General features: G+C 39.3%; 1 protein-coding gene across 3 annotated transcripts in view; it reads left to right on the top strand.

Annotated features, from left to right (window-relative positions):
• Positions 1-2,048: 2,048 nt before the first annotated feature.
• Positions 2,049-20,595, top strand: part of glceb (glucuronic acid epimerase b) — a 60,833-nt gene continuing 42,286 nt past the window's right edge. The window contains exon 1 of one of the 3 annotated variants that reach the window (XM_084938799.1): positions 2,049-2,261. The gene's annotated coding sequence lies outside the window, so the exon portion shown is untranslated. Of the gene's footprint in view, positions 2,262-14,765; positions 19,284-20,595 lie in introns of those variants that run through there. The other 2 variants (XM_084938699.1, XM_084938721.1) reach the window with 2 other exon arrangements.

Raw genomic sequence — 20,595 nt, 5'->3', positions numbered from 1 at the left:
CCATTTGCACCGTGAAGCAGTATTTATCTGAATCTCAGCAGAAAGTATAGCCCTGTAAACTTCAGAATACATTCTGCTGTTCCTATCAGCAGTCACATCATCAGTCCTAGTGATCTAGTTAAATGCCTACGCCATAACACTGCCTGCACCCTGTTTGACAGATGATGCGGTATGGATTTGATCACGAGAGGTTCGCTTCCTTTCTCTTCCCATCATTATGGTATAGATTAGTCTCAACTTTATCTGTCCAAAAATATTTTTTCATAATTGTGGAAAAACAACCGGGCCTTCTTGATCCTCAGTGTAGTCAGTGGTTTGCATGTTGGTGTAAACACTTAATCTTTTCCATTCTTGAAGGTCTCTCTTGATTGTAGTTTCACAATATCTCCTTGAGAGTGTTCTTGACTACACTTGACTTCTTGACTAGAAAGTATGAACACCTTTTAAACCAGTGAAATAACTCTGCAGTCATCCACTGCAGTTGTCTTCTGTGGGCTCCCAGGAATTTTGCTGTTTGTGAGCTAACTGGTGGATTGCTTCTTTTTTATGAATGGACCAGATTGTTGGTTTGGCAAGGATGATATTCATCTTCTGGGAACATGAATATCAGCACAAAGAAAGTCATCAGCCAAGAGAATTCTGCACTATAGACAAACGTAGGGGACACAGCAACTTTGCCTTTGTGAAAAAAGAACACCTCATCAACAAAGGCAAATGCCATTAATTAATTGTGTAGCTTAAAATGTTATAATGCGATGTGATGTGCTGGTTGTGGTTTGCTTACTTTAGATGATCCTGTTCATTGACTTCTAATTCACCAAAACAAAATCATTTCAGTATTCAAACCATAATGAAAGAAAAACATCCAGGCTCTTTCTACATGTTTAAAAAAAACAGAGCTGACTGAATTTTAAACATATTTTTAGATGAAAGAAGGGCTGAAGATGCTGGCTTGCTAATCTTAAAAGTAAATTTAAAAAATTGGAAGAATTTAAAATAAAAGAAATCTGGATTCCTCTGAGTCCACTAAACTATTAAGCACCAGTGGACTGGAGAATCTATACCTGATTTTAATGAGCATCCACAACTAGGACAGCTAAAGCTACTGAGACTGCATTAGTGCCCGTTAAGTTAACTGTGGGGATATGCGACACTCACAGAGAAAATGTGAGAATGCTCAGATGTTGTTTTTTTTTTTTCCCCCATCAGAGTGGTGCAGTCTTGCATCATGCATGTGCTGCACTCTGGGTTCCTTTTGCCTATGATGATATCATCTTCTTTTATTCTTTCTCACGTTGTACTTCATAAGACAAGGGATATAGTGAAGATGACTGGATTTCTCATTCATTTAATGCTTTACTGAAATACCCTCATGCAGTCCCTTGTAAAAGATATTAGAGGTCTAAGAAAACTTAAATAATCTCATCTAATGTAACACATCTGAGAATTTCATCAGTGTTTCCTCATTCTAGTCAAAAATACTGCAGTGCATTCTGCCTCTGTCATTTACATTATGTAGAACAGTTGCTTTATAATTCTTGTGTCCTTTCTCTGCATTGCACACACCTTATAGGCAACCTGAGGCTGTTTTAGCTATCAACTGATGCAGTTCTCCGCATTTTTCTTGAGGCAGAGGTATGTGCAGATTGTAGCAGTTAGGCTTTTGATTAATGCAGTGTTGCCTTAATAATAATAATCACTAAAACATGAACATTAGTGACCAAGTATTTTATTTCAGGTAGTTTTTAAAAAATGATTTGCCTAATGTTAGTTGTAGTAGTAGTAATAATAATAATAATAATAATAATAATAATAATAATAATAATAATAATAATAATAATAATATGTAAAATGGGTTTCAAGATAACTAAAAGGTATATTAACTTTAGAAAAATAAAAATGCTTATTTTATTTTATTTTATTTTATTTTATAGAGAAGCAGACTGTCTCTCAGACTTTCACACAAACCCTAACAAAAACAAACGCTTCGCTCCAGCCGGCTACTGTGATTGGTCCGTAGACACCCCTGAGGTCTCGCCCTATCTCGCGATGCCAAGGATTCTTCCCAGTGAGAAGCAGACGCTGAACTGTATTCAGTCGCTGTTGTGGCTGGGAGGCAGCAGAGTCAGGCAGTATCTTTGGTTGACCGTGATCCAGCCAAAGGTAAAGCAGGAGTCTTTTAAACTGACCGACAAAGCGAAAAGAAGCTACTGACGTGTCTGGCCAAACTCCGACTTTGCACGACACCTTTCATCCTCCAGGTAAGGTTGCTACCTTTATCGTCCTGTTGGCTCCCGCTGTCCAGACACTCATATGCAGGGCTAGCTGATATTTTCACAGTTGAGTTTTACACCAGCAAAGCAACATTTAACCCCCCCACCAATCTTCGCGTCCTCTTCTGTCACATTTTAAGTTATCCTCGTAAAGCACTTTGTCGATAAGTCATGAAGAAAGCCTCCAGCTGGTCGGCGTGTGTTAACGGAACCAGAGTGGGGGGGGGGGGAGCAAGCAGCAACTTCAAAGCTCACTGTCGACTCTGTCTCTGGAATGGATATCCCTGTTAGCTTGTATGCTAACGATACATCTGCTTAGTATAAAGTGGCTTGGCTTGCTCACTTGCTAGCTGGCTAATTCGCTTGCCAACTCAACACAGTGATAATAGTTCTGGGTTGCTGTCCTGTCGATCAGGCGGTGGTGAGGTGGCGAGGCGAGGGAGCCATGGCAAGCTTTTTGTGAATGAAACTGACAAACTTAACTTGTTCACCGGTTAGCTAACCTGCAGGCATTGATACTTAAAGCGACAGTTCTGCTCTTGGTTTATAGTACCTTGAATAATTTTAAACCCACAAGTCTTTGCAACAGAATAGCGACTTTTAATGCTAGTACCTCTTAAGGTTCAAAGGAAGGTATCTTTTTGTGCACAAACTTATCTACAGAGATGATTTTACTCCACACATACCTCTAGCTGTGAGTTTGTTGTACACTAAAGATAAAAAACCAGCTATGTGTAAAAAGCCTTTTGAGGAGTAGAGAATAATCAGAGATTGAACTTAAGCAGCCTGAGCTCTCTGCTGTGGTAACTACACAGCTGTTAACTGTGTGCCTTTGTTATGGATCTTCTTTAAATGGCATGGGGTGATTTTAGGGAACTGATATGTTCATGTTGTTGGTTTTTCTACATACTCTTACAAATGTGTTTACTCCAGGCAAGAAAAATTACGAGCCAGATAAAGCTGTCGGAGGAAAGGAAAAAGGTCTGCAGATTATTTGGCCACAGTTTTAAAATGTAACTCTTAAAACATTTCTATATGGGCATTATTTTCATCTGTGCTGATTTTGAGATCATTGTCACCAAATTTATAGGTTTGGCCAGGCTCCACAGGCTCTACAAAGTACACATTCATTGTAAAACCAAACACACTAACATAAAATAAGCTGTAATATAGCAGTGACCGTGTTATATGTAAGACCCTGGGTGTGCCTGTTTTTCTCCTTGACGTGCTAGTCATGTATCCCGGAATGATGAAGGGGATGGAAGGAGAATCTCTTATATTTTGTTTTTGTATTTTAATGTTTTTTGTGATTGCCCAGAGGAACGGTTATTCCTGTAATAAATGTCTGGTTGTTCAGGAAAATTTTTAAATAAGTAAATTTTAAGATGCATTTATTTGTTAAATGGTAGTTGCATTGTTGCTTAGCATTAAGACTTAGTCTGTTGTGTTTGCATGATATGGTCAAGAAAGGCACATATGCCTGTTGAACTGAGCATGGAATCTGGCATATGCACCAGCTGCCTCTTTTTAAATGGTGTGCAGACTCTGCCTACATGGTGTACTGCATGTGTTTATGCAAGTGCGTGCCAGTATTCAGGATCTCCTACTAAAAATCTCTGCCCACTTTGGGTGTGTCTCTTCCTTTCTGTTTGATATGATGCCGAGAAAGAGCCAGCCAATACCAGTCTACTCCACTTTTGAACAGTTTTCTGCACTCTAAGTGTTAGAATAGGGACTGATGTTTAGTAGACTTATATAATATGTAAGTTCAAAAAAGGATGTTTCTGAGAAAATCGTAAGTGAAACAGCAGTTGTCATGTGTGTTTTGTTCATGCCGTACTGCTCTCTACTCCTGGGTCACTGTGTAGACTTATGAACCAACACTCCAAATATGATCATGGTCAGTCCTGTGTTGCCAAAGCAGTTTGAGCTACCTAGGCGTAGACTAAGTGTAAGATCTTTGAAATCATCATTTGGCGATGAGACAGCAGGACATTGTTTTTAAGTATTACAGAGAGAGCTGCAGCGGTTCAGACTGTGTAGGTTATTTACCCCTCCTTGAACTACTGCCGGGAGGTTCTTCTCAGTTGTCACTGGTTGTACCCCTCAAGGCCTACTGGATTAATTGATCACTTAATGCCTAGCATGTCACAGACCTTGACATGCGCTATTGCGTTGAAATAATCAGAATTATTCTCTTCACCTGTGAGATGTCATAATGTTTTAGCTCATGTGTGTTTGACACTGAATTCTTACTACCAGTTGTCACTTGTTAGCAGGGAGTACGACTTTGCAAGCAGTTTAAAGTGAATCCTGGCACAAATAATAGGAGCTGATGGCACATCCATTAAGAATGAATATTAAGGGAAGTGAGACCTACTGTCTTCAGAAATGAATAAAAATGCATATTGATTTGTACATTTTATTTGTAATTGTTGGAGGAGGAGTAGATAGCTATTTAAAACTCTGTTATTACTGGTCACTTGTGGTTATTCCTCTGAAAGTGAAGGTAACTCTCTTGTATACTTTGCACCCTGTTGTATATTCTTCGTTGTACACAGCAATACTATCATTCCTAAACTAAATCCTGCCAGTATATCTTCCTAGCTGATTTATGGCTCTAGCTTTAGTCTTATTGATCTAGCATGCAGTCATACTGCATATCGATTCATTTGTGTGAAAATGAGAATTTTTCTCTAAAGGAAATTAAAATCCACTTATCTAAATGTAAACCAGACTTATGGCATACAACCTGATTTACATTTAGATCGATGGCCCCTATACTATGCTTATTCCCATGAGTGTTGTTTGTTTGTATCCAAATGATGAAAAAATATTGCAGTAAATGGTGTATTTTGCGACACTACGAAACAAACGATAGATGTTTTAATTTTGTCATCCAATATATTTTGTCATATCGCACAGCCGTATTTGCAGCTCATGTTCAGTGATGAATGCCCTTACCCATTTTATATGGGTTAAAAATCTTTGAATTTCATACTTTGTTGAAATGTCTACATAGAGGCCTTATCTTCTTTTTTTCAGTCAGTAAATGTAAAGTGTGGACGCCACATAAAAATGAGATGCTGGAAATCCATTTAAAAGCATTTGCAGAAGCAGGAAATTCATCATAGTAAAAATTTACCCTTTATGTTGTTGTTGATTTGAGTGCACTTTCAGTTCTGGCACTGAAAATGTTGACATGACACAGATGCAGTGGAAGCCCCTGAAAATGCAAAGTTATAGTTCAAACCTAAACTGAAATACGTTGTGCAGTTATCCAGAAGCTTTATCACCTCATTGTGGCAGCTATTCTGTCAACTTTGCCAATTGACATTCAACCCCTTCTAAAGCTTGGGGGCTACGTGGTTCCACTTGGTGCTCTGATTTTACATACAGTAAAGCAGTATTAGTGTTGGTACATTTTCAACAGAAATTAAAGCTTGCTTATTCCAAATTATAGATGTTTTCTACAAAAGCAGTTTTCCCACATGAATTCCAGATAGTGTCAAGAGATTATTCTCAGACATGTGATGAATGGAAATTGAGCATTTGGATTACGGTGGTTCTTTGGTGGGGCATCGAGGGTGTACAACACATGAATCCCACTGATTCACTGTGAAGTTTTTGGATAGTTGCCTGCACTATTAGGCTCCGTTACACACACTCTGCAATCAGAAGCTGGCAGGGTTAAAAGTGTGTTTTGTGTCCAGTCTGACTGATTCAGACATTTGCGTTCTTATGTACACCTCTGGGTGATATCTGGAAAACTTCAGGGCTGCTGCATATGCGTGAAAACTCATTTAGTGACTAAAGCTGCTTAAACGTTAACGGTGCCTCAGTCTGTGCCAGCCAGCTGGTGGGAGTAAGCAAACAAACAAATGTGAAATGGTGCCAATTAATAGAAAAGAAGTAGTTTGTATATTGTTGTTTAAAAGCCAGCGAGGGTGTATAGAAATGTGCCTACATGGTTAAAGAAATAAAACCATATTCCGTGGAGCGTGAATTCATACTATTTTTGAGCTGTGGCAGATTGCAGTAACGCTGGCAGAAACTGCCAATGTGCTGATTACAGTCAGCCAATCAGAACAGAGAGCTGATTTAAAAAAAATCCTATAGAAGACAGAAGATGGTGTATATACTAATATTTGTGCAAATATGTGATCACTGTGAATGAAATTTACAATGTAATTATTTAACCCTTTAAGACCTACCATAGAACCAAGTCCTCCAGAGCTTACTTTATATTTTTACATGCTGTGGAGCCATTTTTGGGAGCATTTCAAGTTGCTATACATCAATACAACCATTATAGCCCAAATTTTAATAATATGTATGCATTAAGTCCATAGTAACTGCATAAATTGCAAAAAAGTGCAATAAACTACAAAAGAAAACTACGTTTTTGTTTTTTTTTTTACATATATTTCTACTTAGAGAAATTTAAGAGGTTTATCCCTCAAAACTTTAAATACAAAAAAGTTGCAAAAAATAGTTTACAACAGGAAATTTATTTTGAGTGTCTTCATGGTTTTACTTTTGAGATGCACCAATTTTTATATACTGCAGAAAAATCGAAAAACAATCCTGTAATGCAAATTTGCAGAGAAAACAGCATGTGCATCAAAATAAACTATTTAAAGCAGTGCAATTTGAGTTCTAAGCATCCTAGAAGCTATTCAGAAAAGTATAGAGTCAAACGTGACTTATAAAAACACCAGTAAAGGCTTATAAGGCCTACAAGTAAAAAATGATATTTTCTGCGAAAATGACGTCACTTCCGGTTTCGTGGAGGTAATGGCAGACATGCGATAGTTTGCACTGACGTCTATTTCAATGTAGGAAGTGTTCCGAACAGCTGATCGGATCGGCAAAGCCCGTTTCTGGAATATGTTTTTGTTTTTTATGCAATTTTTGCAAAGCTTTATGTGGAAGGAAACCGTGACCCAGGACAAGCTGATGGCATAAGATGTAAGTACAACTCATCTGGTTTCATATGCAAAAAAAATTATTGCGCTAGCTTACGTGGTTCCGGTTCTACCGGGATTTAAAAATAGTTACGCAAAACGGAGCGTGCCCGCCCCGACCGGCTTTAAAGGGTTAAAATCCATGAAGCACTTTCAAAATAATCCTTCAGTCGCTTGTGTTGATCAGACAGCTTTACCTGGCTGTCTTAGATGCATTATTGCTTTTTCTTGATGTGACGCAAAATGCACCTTCTCATAAGTCACTCCTTCATCATGATTGTGTTTTATCCACTAAAACATTCAGATATGCATGCACCCTCTGATCTCTTAGCATGTTTGCGTTTTCTCCAGTTTCTGGTGTCCTCTGACAGAGCCTACTCACCCAGCCCACAGAACACCAGAGCTGTTGTTCATATGCTAATCTACTGCACTTGCAACAAATTCTTTCTGAACTCTTTGTTGAACCCACATTCCACCATTTAGTCCCTTGTCTCCAGTAAATATTAAACACAGTGTCCCGTCTAGGGCTATCTGCTGAATTCAGTACCCTGCAATTTTATGTCATTGTGCTTTGATTTATTGTTGACGTCTGTCCTTCCACAGCCATTTCGGTCTGTTCACTGATGAGTGCCCTTAATCAGCACATTTTACCACACTGCCTGGAACTGTCAAGTGTCCTTGTGGCTGAAGTAGAAAAGTGCAGAAAGCTGTTAAATGATAACAATGTTTTACACTGAACTCTACTCATTTGTCATTCTTTTTTTTTTGTGGTAGGGGTTTCACAGAGAGGGAGTAAAGTGGAAACCAGATATCTATGATGCAGTCATCATTATGCTTAAAATTGAGACCAATCTGAGGCTACTTGTGTTCGATCTACCTGCTGTTTGTATTTTGCTGTTGCATGTAAATAAATAAAATTCCACGTTATTTTACTAGTTCAAGTCCAAGCATGTCTATCTCTACGAAAGACGGCAGCAGCTAAGATCTAAAGGCTGGGTAGTATCTCCCAGAACTTGTTATTAGGACATGTGGTCCAGCCTCATTGAAAATCAAGTGTTTATAGTTGTGAGTCATACAGAAGGGGGAGGGTTGTGGAGATTGGATATTGTTCAAAAACAGCCGTGATGGTGGGCATTTCCAGGCAGTTGCTCTAGAGAAACATGCATGTGATATGTGCTGGTGTGGTGAGTGAGGAAAGAGGGCTGGATTCAAAGGTCCAAGCAGCTTTTTCTTCATCTCCACTCCAAAATTTCTAGTTTCTGTCAAATTTCTTTCGTTCTTTATTTTAACAGAGTGCTGATTTCTTTTTTAACACAAAGCATAATTTATTAGTCTTTGCACACAATATCAAGTTAAAACTAAAACTGGGGGTTATCTTTCAATTTACACACAGTAAAAAACTTGAGCTGTCACTTGAGAAGGCATCATGGCGGAAACAAAAGAAATCAGTTTAGACTTGAGAAAAAACAATTGTTGATGCTCACGAAGCAGGAGATAGATATACAAAGTTATCACATCATTTCAAAATGTCAAGAACTGGAGAGATAGAAGTATCATCAAGAAATTCAAATTAAGCCACACAGTACAGAACAAGCCTGGCTGAGGTATGAAAGGAATGATTTCAAATACTCTGGAGAGAAAACTAATTAGAGATGTGTATAAAGAGACCAGAACAACTGCCAAGACTTGAGTAAAAGACTTCGGCAAACAGGAGTTGTAGTCTTAAAGAAGACGGTTACTAAAAATCCTACAAAGGAATGTACTGTGAGGTTGCATACCAAGAAAAACTCTACTTCTGCAAGAAGAGACACCTTCAACCCTGAATGAAGTATACTGAGGGCAACCTGGAGAAAGATTATGCATACTGGAAGCTCATCCTTTGGTCAGATGAGATGCCACTAGAGCTGTTTTCCCAAAGAAAGGCTGCTTATGTTTGAAGGGGAAAAAAAGGGAGCGGTGCACTATCCAAAGAACAATCGACCCCAAAGTGAAACATGGTGGAGGGAGTATTATGATATGGAGGTGCTTCAGTGCATCTGGAACTGGGAATCTCGTCAAGGTGAAAGGAATAAATCAATAAAGAAGGATATGTGAGATTTTGAAAGAGAACCGTAACAAAACTGGGTCTGTGTTGTTACTTTGTCTTCCAACACGACATAAACCCCAAACGTGTCAGCCCTGGTCAAGAACTACGTCAAGAAGACCAAAGGAAATGTTATTGACTAGACTGTCAAAACACTTATTTGAATCCCATTAAAAATCTTTGAGGTGAACTATAGACTAAGGTCCATGCCAGACCATCGAATCCGGAGGAGCTAGAGATTTGAATGGGCAGCAAATGCTCAGGAGACGTGTGTAGGACTTGTTGAAAACTACAATAGATGACTGCAGGCTGTTATCCAGCAACAAGGATACGCGAATGACTGTTAGCATCAGCTTATGAGTTTGACTCTGGTAGTTTTTGGTTTTTGTGAAATTTTGTTTCTCTGCGCAAAATAGTGTAAGCAAAATAAAACTTAAGATGTTAGGAAAACTCTGTTAAAATTCCTTGCTCTGCCTAACAGCAATAATTCAGTTCTCTGTAGCATGTGTGGTGTTAAGGTGATATTTTTCCATCAAATATGCAGCTCACGCAGACCACACATCCATGTAATATTTAGGTGTTTAACTGTATGACAGTCATCAACCTGACCGTTCAGAGCTGGTTGTGTGGCATTTCTTCAAAAATCTCTGCTGTCTGAGCAACATTTGATTTCAGACTTCCACACAAGTCCTCCCTACAGCATGGCAAGTCATTGTAATTTTTTTTTCTTTTGGCTTGATTATAGCAACAGTCAGTGTGATGAGTCATTCTTACACGTTTCTCATGGTTTCTGTCAGAAACACAAGTGATGGGGAAAGCCAGTGCAGATGGGGAAATATTTGCCACATGTATAAAAGACTTCTTATGCTTATGGCAACTGTCATTGTCAGCATAGCCTCTAGTGAAGTGCAGCCACACTTTGAACATTTAATTCTCTATAATTGCCAGTAAAATCAGTGTTTGTGCAGTGCTTTTTTTTTTTTTTTTTTTTTTTTTTTTTTGCAAATTAAAAACTGAGTTGGTGAGATAACTTGTCTCCAGAACAGTCCTGTCTTTTAAGCTTAGCAACTTAAAAAATTTAAGTATTTATAGCATGCTTCTGTGGCGTTTATTGACCATTCAAAGCACTTCACATCTCAAGCCACATTCACCCATTCACATAGCACTTTATTCTGTGCATACAGGTTCTACCCACACACCACTGGATATATCTGCAGCAGCTGCTGGGGCTCGAACCGCTGACCTTCCTGATTAGTGTATTACCCCCTTTAAATACTGAGCCACAGCCACCCACTAACATATGAGCTTTGTGTAGTTGTGATCTACATGTCTATCTGTTAAGGTAACTGCATGGAGTTTTGACTCAGACTATAGTTGTTTCAAAAAACATAAATTGCTGAAAAAGTCATGGAAATTTGCATTTAAGTAGTATAAGTGATTATATATTTATATATTTTTATAGTAGTCATAACTTTTTGTGGAGATTAATTGTGTGTCTTGATGTTAAGTAGTCTTGTGTGTCAGACTTCAAAGTGTGTAGCCTGAGATGTGGACCATGGAAATGCAGATTTAAAAATGTCTGGCTTCATGGGTATGGATTGATTCCAGGATAGACAATTGGTAAATTGTGGAAGTAAAAAGGTTTGACATATCAAATATGGCCAGCTAGCCATGATCAAGAAGCCTTTCCCATATTGCAGCTCTGCACAGACAGACTCTCGTCTTCATCACTAGCCGTGTTTTCTTGCCATCTGCCATCAGGTGCTATGTCCAGAAACAGAAATAATTAGCTACCTTTAGTGACTTTGGTCACTAAAGGTAGCTAATTACCGGTAGTATAGGTTAGGTTAGGCCTGCACAGTTAATCACATTTTAATCTTGGTCATGGTTTTGGTTTCCCAGTTAAATGAACATGATCATGTGATACTAAAAATGCGGGCTCCACCAGTCGAACACAAGGCAAAAGGAAATCAAGTGGTCCGCACCTGACTGCGTGTCTGCATATCCATACCTAGCTGTTACTTGCATCATGCATCTTTAAGTTCCACGGACTTCTCTGGAAGAGTAACATTACAATAAAAGACACATTTATGGAACAAAATTCATGTTTGGCACAGCACAAGGTGAACAGATCGTCCCTTGACGTTGGATCTGTTGTTTGGAAATGCATTAGACTTAGCACAAGGTATGTTAACCAGGAGTAAATCATATGCAAAGAGTGCTGTAGAGCTGTGTCCTCGCTGCAAAGAAGCATAAATAACTCATCATCCACAAAAAAAACACACTTCAAACTGTAATATAATTAATTCATCAAGTCCAAGAAAAACAATGGAATGATTGCTAACATGAATTGTCCCAACATTTCATATCCACATTGAGCTCACGCAAAGATGCACTGAAATCACCAAAACGGACACATTTCATTTGGCCAAAGATGTGTTTTCACTAAACTTAAAGAGCTTCAGGAAGACTGTCAGCGTACTGGACAAAAGGGGGTCGTCACCTTGCACTGTTTCTGTTCCAGAGTGGAAAAACCTGTGCCGTATGTAAAACAACGCAGAGGAAACGGAGAGGGGTGTCATAGCTGTCGAGTACTTTGCTGCCAGTGTTATTCAGATCCATCGTTCATGCACAATAAATGGAGGAAATGAAGAATTTGCATTTTGCTTTTAGGAGATGTGCTTGGGTCAAGGTCAAGATTATTTTATAAAGATGAAATTACAGGAATGTAACATAGTGTAAAGGTGAAAGTGGTGCCCTGTTGATTTAAATTTGTTTTTCTTTTTAATTATATTTTATTTTGATGCAGAGATTTGTACAAATGTGAAAGCAGAGTTCTGTGTGAGTGCAATAAAAATATATTTTTTAATTTAAAATCAGTTAATCACAATTGTGACAGATTATCATGATCTCAGTATTGATCCAAATTATGATAATAATTTTAGCCATAATCAGTTTAATCAGTTTACTATGATGACTGTGATCTAAACTTGTATGGCATTAATGGAGGAAAAAAAGTCATGCTCAGTGGAGCTGCAATACCAGGATTCACCAAGATAGCAGGATTAAATAAAGAGCTTGATTTTAATCTAAGGAGCTAGAAATATAAATGTGTATCATGAATGTGGACCATGATTTCTACCCTGAAAAGGGAGAAGAGAGTCATTTTATTTGCTGACATTTACAGATACTTCAGAATGTGTTGTCTGGAAATCTTGCATACTATGACAAAGTTAAAGAATAGTCATGAAACTGTGCTGTAAAAAGTGTGTAAGAACTGTGTAGTAAGCTCACCATCATTACCTTCATAGAAAAGGCTTTAAAGCTGAGGTTTATATGCAGTCAGAATAATGGCAAGGAGCACATGTCTAAAAGGGTCTTTCCCGCTGCTCTAGCTACTATCTCCCGCTGGGATTTTTGTCTCCAATGCAGGCAAAGCTGGGTTTTCCCACAGTGTTTAATAATGGGCTAACACACAAAGGTCTTCTCTGTGCTGGATGCATGGTTGATGCTTCCGAAAACTCTAATCCCTAACGTGTAAAATCTACCCTCGTCACTGGGATCCAATCCTCTGATAAGCGGCTGACTGATGATTGCACGCTGGAAGGTGGAGGATCATTTGTCTCTTTTGTGCAGTTCATGTTTGGGTATTCAGCGCAATAAAGTTGAAAGAAAGCCCCCCTGATTATATGATTGTATGTAATAATCTCCAATTTTCAGATCAGCACAGTCAGATTAAGCAATCAGTCACAAATTCTTGCAGTGATCAGGCCAAGAGACTCGGCAGACTCCACAGTGGACCCCTACCTGTCATAGTTTACTGTTGCGGAAGTGCCAGGGACTGATCTCAGCGTTCCACCTGACAGCACTGAGATTCATCCTTTTACTGCTTTGCCATAGTTACACTTGAGCAGTGAAGCCACTTGGTGCTCTCTGTCCCTCTGGATCAGTGCTCTGAGATGAATTTGTTGAACCTTGTTAGAAAAGGCAAGCCATTTGGGCATGCAAGTTTTTTGGTGTAACGCCTTGTTGCAAATTCTGTAAATTATGTTAAACTGTTTTGTTTTTAATTGCTTGCACATTTACAATGACAGTTTCTGAGTCTTCAGCATTCATGTTTATGTTTTTGTAGCCTTTGCTCTTTGTTCGTTTTAACAGTGGGTTGACGGGGTTGGGTTGGCCCAGTCTCTCTGTGGGACACCGCTGTTGCTTTGCCCTGTGACCTCCACAGTACACCCAACCATAGCCTGCTTCAAAGGCAACACACAGACAGCTTATATTTGCATTCTTTGGGGCCGTAACCCTCCCTTGGGCACTTTCTGCTATATCCCTCCGTCCCACCAAGTACCACCCTGCAGAGCTAAAGAAAGTGGGCCTGAAAAAGGGACACAGTCTGGTCATCTTCTGCACTTTACTTTTGAACTGTCTAACATTAATTTAGCATTATAGATGCAGATTGGATTAAAAGCTGGTGGGTTCAACCAGGCTTTCCAAGGAATTGTAACACTCTACAGGGAGCGAGTTGCTCTGGTTGGCTGGCTCATGATCCTGTGTGGTGTGCTTGTGCCTTCGCCTTCTGTCCCATCTTTTATCAATACTCAAACCAAACAACCCACTGCCCACCACTTTTTTTTATAGTCATGAGTTAATCACACATTTAAACTAGCAATGTAGCATTGTTATTGTCTCTTGCCTTACTCCAAGTGCCTTTCCAGTGGCACTGCATAGCAATGCCATTGTGTTGTCTCTCAGCTTGTGTTTTGTGCAGTAAAAGTTAACAATGCCTTTTGTGTTATGCTAACAGTCCAAATGCTTCTTACTTCACTTTTACTCACTACAGCCATTCACTTGTTCAAATAATTGTAATGAAGCCGAGGTTAAAAAAAAAAAAAAAAAAACCAAACAGAGCAAAAATAACTTGGCACGAGCTGCACAAACAGCATGTTTGTCGAGGCTGCCCTGGGCTGGTGGTATTTGTGCCAGGGCAGTGTGTGTGTGCTTTTCAAAATCCCCTTTCTTTATAACTTGGTTGTGTTAATTGTGCACTCAGTCATACAGAGTTTGAATGGCCCATTCTTTTACCTTATTTTGTTATAAAAGAAATGCACAAGCTTGAGGAAAATGGCTTGAATAATAATTGGCAACACATAAAGCAGTGATTCACTTGGCTCTTGCTCAAGAAGCATCTGCAGGAAGTGTTGTTTGTGTTAGTATTTGATTGATATTGAGAGTTGAACATACTTGACTTGTTTAAGGTCTGCTATTTATGCGCAGAAAACTGATAAACTGCAACAACTTGAGACATTTTTCAAGCAAAAATGCCAAATGTTTCCTGCCTGACTTGTGTCATAGTAAACTAAATATATTAGCATTTTGTTTTTTAATAATGAAAGTGGTTAAGTAGTTTAATATTCTCGAGTAATTTCTTCTTCTTTTTTTAAATGATTTTTATGGACAGAGTGAATGACCTCACTGTCAAGTTCTTGCGCTGTCTCTTGTAGTAACAAGCAAAAGTCTGTGTAGCGTTACACTGGCTGTTATCAAAGCAGGTGCAAGAATAATTTAAGGCTACAATTGTATTTGTGAGAAATTCTTTTCCATCCAGCTCGATAATTGAAGGGCTCAGCGCATGAAGCTTGAGTAGTGAAATTTCCCTGGGCTACCATTTTGCATTCACTCTCATAAGAGCTATCCACTCTAACTACCCAATGTGGATAAAGAATGTCTTAGTTAATTGTTTTAATAGCCATCTTTACAACTCGACACTCTCCAATATTGGAAAACTGGGAGACGCAAAAGCTGTCTCATCTTCCCCGAGCAAAATTAGCCTTCCGTGACCTTCCTTCGCTATGCCCCTGTGACGTTCACGCTTGATTAGGCCTGCAAATGAAGTTTTCCTTCTTTTAGGGTAGGAAGCGCGACCTTGGGCCGAGAGACCTGTTAAGTCTTTATTGGATTGGCTGGACATACTAAGCTCAGAAGACGTCTCAGAAGAATTTAGTTGGACCTGCTTCATCAGCGCTTGTTTCATATTTTCATGGCTCTTTTGGAGCCTCATGACTGAACACATGGTAGCAGGTAGCAGCCAAATACTTCAGATCAAGACTCAGTACTTAAGATCATAAGACCCCCAATTAGTCAAATTACAAACTACTGATCTACCAATTTTGCTGTGTTTTTAAATGTGAGCAGTCACTGAAGATATTTTTGATATGAGAACTAAAGTAGTTAAATGAAATGCCATTAATGTTTTTTTTATTTGAAATGCCAGTCACAAATTCTTTACTTCATTTCAAAAAAACAAAACATGTATTCCAGCTTTCTGCAATTATATGCATGTACGTACGCTGACAAGTGAATTTCGGAAAGCGCTGGAATAACATGTGGCAGCATGTCCAGGAACCGTGATAGAGCCAGATGCTTTGTACACTGGTGCACAGACCAAAGCTTTAGGCTTCCTAATTTACTTTCTGTTGCTATTTTCCTACATACAAATGAGCAGGACATTTTTCTTCTAATTTCAGCAGCCTCTGCACTAATGAGCTTCTGCTCAAACTGGCAGGCCAAAAAGGATTTAAGCTTGGGCTAACTAGTCATGTACAGGCAGCTTTTTTTTCTCCCAATTATTACCACAAAATTAGGAAGGCATTTAACACACAACGGGGCAGCACAATAGCTGAGTGCGGAGCACTGTTGCCTCACAGCGAGAAGTTTTAAATCTGTTGGCCTTTCTGCATAGTTTGTTTTTACTCCCCAGGAGTGGGACCCTTCTGGGGCCTCTCGTTTTCTGCAGTTCACCTTACCTTCTTGTGGCAACAGAGTCCCAGATGAACACTGCAAATCAGTGCTGGCTAGTGCACGTTAGAGGGAGGCTTACTGCATCTCTAGAGCTACACATGAAGAAGTGCAGCTGCATAAGTAGGCTTGGCTTTACCATTACAGTACAGACATGTCCTCTCCTGCTTCTCTGGTGCCTCTATCTACTTTATATCTGTCCCCATGCCTGACTAGCATATTTGCTATTCAGCTCAGCTCTGACAGCCCTGTTAGTAGTGACGAATGTGATGGAGCCTGGCTCTTTCAACGTCATATCTTCAAGTGACTGTATAGATCTAATCTATAAGGGACACTGATAGTAGTACCCAGGGAACAGCCTTGTTTGTGTGTGATGGTGTAATTAATTGATACTGCATGTATGGATGATCATAAATAGACAGTTTGTTGACTAAGGCTTGTTTAATGGACTTTTTTGTGTAGTTTTTTTTTTGTTTTTATTCTTTTTTTGCGTCATTATCTGCAACCTTGTCTCTCTTTACTTTGCGTACATATACAAGACAGACAAACAGGGAACCATTCAAAAAGCAGCTGTAGAGCGCTTTTAGAAGTCAAAAACTCCCCTGATTACCTCTTTACAAGTTCACCTGCAGTTTTGCAACACTGTAAGATTTTTGAACACTTACTAGTCATTATTTTTCTTCAGGGGGTAAGAACTAAGATTTGTGGTATTGCATTAATGTTCATTTTGCTTTCATTCAGTGCTAAAGGGTTAGTGGATAATAATGGCAGTAATTACAAATGGAACAGCTTTCTGCTTCTACCATGGTAAAATTCCTTGTTTATGCTGGATGGTTGGTATCGCCTTTTGACATTTTAATTATCATCAAAACCATGTTTGATTAACGTGCTTCTATATAACTCTGCAGACACAAAGTGAACAGCTTTCTCTCCCAGATGTAACTGCACAAGCAGTGTGGGTTTATTTTAAGTCTATAAAATATGGTGGAGATTTTTGGAGCCTTCTGAGAGGAAGAAGTGCAAAGTTTGGTTGTATTCCTAGATTGTGTTGAGGGGGACTTCTGTTGTATATGGAGGAGGGAATGGTTTGATTGTGTGCATACATCTAAGGGGATGAAATGGTATGCAACAGCGCTATAAATAACCACATTCATATGTAATGACAGCTGCTCTGGAATTGTCAAAGAGCCTCGCCAATGTCCCACAATTAGTACATTTGGTTTTTCCTTTTATGTAAACCTGACTGTTCTAAGATGCCCCCACACACATTCAGACAGTTACCCTGACTGAGTTGGAAAAAGCAAAAACAAGCATACACACGCCTTGATCATTTCAATGAATCTCAATCTAACTTGCACATATACCAGTTTGGCTCATGTCTCGCATTCGCAGTTAAATTAAAAGTAATGTCATCATACATGTCATGTGTTTATACGTAACTTGTCTTGGTGTTAAAATACACAGTGAGAGAAGGAGACATTGTGGAGACACTGCAGATACTCTGCTTCCAGTAGACATTTGGACCATGACAGAAGTGTTATAGCCACACACATGGACATTCTGGGTTACAAACTGAGTTACAACATGAAAGACTTCTGAGCAGTGTCAACAGAACTGGCATGGCCTTGCTGTGCCATCTGTAAAGCTCGAACACTACGTTCCTTAATCCCCATAATTAAAAACCAACAGAATCACTATCTCCCTTATTCAGTTTAAATATTTCTGGACCACTATAGGCACATATATCATGTGCGAATGAACTAAAAGAGATTTAAATTGCCTGAAAGCGGCAGAAGAAAATTGAGCAGAAATATCCACGAGCAATTGCATTCAAGGCAGAGAACGCAGAAGATTGGCAGGACACTGCAGCCTTGACAGGGGTAATAATTTGCTTGGTAAGGCCAGTTAAAGGTAAACCTGCAGGATACGGTAAAGTCAAGGTCAGCTCAAAAGAGACATTTTTAAAAAAATCACCTCAGGGCTTTTACTTTGCCTCTGAACAGATTTTTTTCTTCATTGCCACACATGTTCAACCTTGTTGCTGGATGTCTTGCAGTCTCTTGGCATTTCTGTCAAATTCTTTAGCTGTGTGAGCCAATGTACTTTACATATTAAATCTCACCGACTTGACCGTCTTAACTCTCTCTTCGGTTCTCAAACAACTTTGTTCCCTTAAAATTTAAAAGTGAGATTTTGCATATATTCCTGAAAGAAAGCCCTTTTTATTGGCAACAACCTATTTTTACTGTGACTGAAGGAAAGGCATATTGCAGGAGACGTGTTATTATGCTTAATCTAATCTCCTCCCAAAGCGATGGCAATTCTCTCAATGCAAAGGGTGCTGTTATTAAATCAACATATTTGTCTTAGAGCGCACCAAGAAGCATGCTGTGCACATTTGTGTCTTTAAAGATTTTCAGAAAGATGTAACGGTTTCTGTAATTATTCAGGCATCTAGTAATCATTTCATTATTTTAATTATTTTTAAACAAACTGTGCTACCAGGCCTTAGATTTATGAATTATTTAACTGTGCTCTGCATTTGTATAATCCTTAAAGTGAGACTATATTACTTGAGTGTGTCTGATGACCTGAAACATTTGGTGTCCCATTTCCCCATTTTTAGTTTCTATTTCTGTCTCTCGCTTTCTCGTCTTTTCAGTCAGAAGTCTTGACATTTTAAGAGCAAGACGCTCTGATTGAGGAATAATGATATATGCATATTCAGAACAGAGAGAGGGGAAGAATAACCTCTGCCTCCCTCCTCCCCGAGAGGCTCTTTGTTCTCGTGTCTTTATTTTTTCATCCTGTCATATCTTCTGGAGATTGAGCGATATATACCATCAAAGCCTTTTTGAAACTTCCCACTCTCTCCCAAAATCCTTTTGATTTCCGACAGCACGAGCTGCTTAATATTCCAAACTAGTCGGTGGCCTTTTCAGAGAACTAACAAGGTTCTGAAGATGCAAGTCTTGTCTTCATGTGAAAGGCAGCTGGGGCACAGCCCTCCTCTTTTACAGAGCTCACACCGAGGTGTCTGTGCTGCGAACAAGTTCAGAGCTGTTCGTCAGATGCACAGAGCCCAGAAGGGAATGTTCTCATGTGATTGGTCTTTACACCACATCTCAGAAATCTACAAAGAGTCTGTAAAATGACCTGAAGACTGTAAGTAAGAGCTTTGCCATCCTACAACTACAGCCTGCATGCTAACTATGGCTGTTCGCTGTGGCATTGTAGGTGCATCTGTCTGTCATCTCTCCCTCTATTTAGACCTGAATTATTTAATAACTGGAAGGTGTTGTTAGCTGCAATCTTGCTCCTTTTTTTTCCAAATCAAGATAAATCTGAATATGTCGATTCTAAGTGAGCAGCACTATCTGCAGTGACCTCTCGTGGACACCATAACAGTTCAGTTGTGCTAGATACTGAGATAATGAAGACTTGAGCTGTGTTAATTGCTGCTGCTTAACGTTGTTTGTGTATGTTTACTCTCTCATTCCCTAACATATCGCTGGCATCTAATGGTCCGCTCTTACTATAAGCAGCGTTTGCCTGCTAGCATGAAAAACGGGGTTCACTACAGTCCTGACAGGCAGCCAGGGTATTTGCTGTGCTTCTAAAAACTTCCCAACTCTTATTTACTTTCATCTTGGCTTCCCATTGCAAGCTTGCTTTTTGCTGCCTCCCACTCTGAGACTTATCCTCTCATCCTGTTTTCTTCAGTTTAGAGTTGGAACGCAAATCAGGAGTGGCTCTCACAGAGTTTTCCAAGTATCTGTTTTGTATGGCTTGCGCAGTGACTCCACCTGCCTCCCCAGAGCCTGCCTGTTCTTGTTGCCTCAACCTTTAACTGTGTCACTCTGACACTGACATTCCCACGACTGAATGCAAAAAGCATCTCAGAGTGTAGGTGTATTTAAAGGGTAAGTACCTCATGACGCTCCAAGGGAAATCTAGAAGTGTGGAGTTTTTTTAGGGGGGGATTCACAAATGGAAAATTGTTTCTGCATGAGAAAAGGGAGAGAGCAAACAGTGGAGAACAGCTGCACCCAATCTGGGAATAAGCTGGTGCAACAAAGCTGCATTTCTTTACAAGCACAAAAAAGGGAGTGACACAGCCCGTAAATATATGCAAAGCAGCACTAAATAACACCACATTTTACTATCTATATCCCTAAACACTTGTGACAACCACAACGCATCTCTCAGCATGTGACGAAGGCCTTCTGAAACCCTCTTTGTTTGCTAAATCCAGTATGAAAATTACCCTAATGTTTTGAGAGTTGGGAGAGGTTTGCATGGGACTGGTGCTTTGGGAGAATGCAGCTAACACGGTGGCTAGCATGGGCCTCCAGGATTGTATAGAAAAGCCCTTCAAGTTCTATGCAGATTTAGTTATTCATTTATTTATTACATTTTTAAAAGTAACAGCAGCTACAGGTAAAATCATTCTCTTCTGTTATAGCAGACCATATAA

The sequence above is a fragment of the Perissodus microlepis genome, chromosome 1 (genome assembly GCF_051167445.1).
Source record: "Perissodus microlepis isolate ML-2025 ecotype Zambia chromosome 1, ASM5116744v1, whole genome shotgun sequence".
Taxonomy (NCBI): Eukaryota; Metazoa; Chordata; class Actinopteri; order Cichliformes; family Cichlidae; genus Perissodus; species Perissodus microlepis.
The sequence above is the reverse complement of the archived record's forward strand: the minus strand, read 5'-3'. Positions and strand labels throughout refer to the sequence as shown.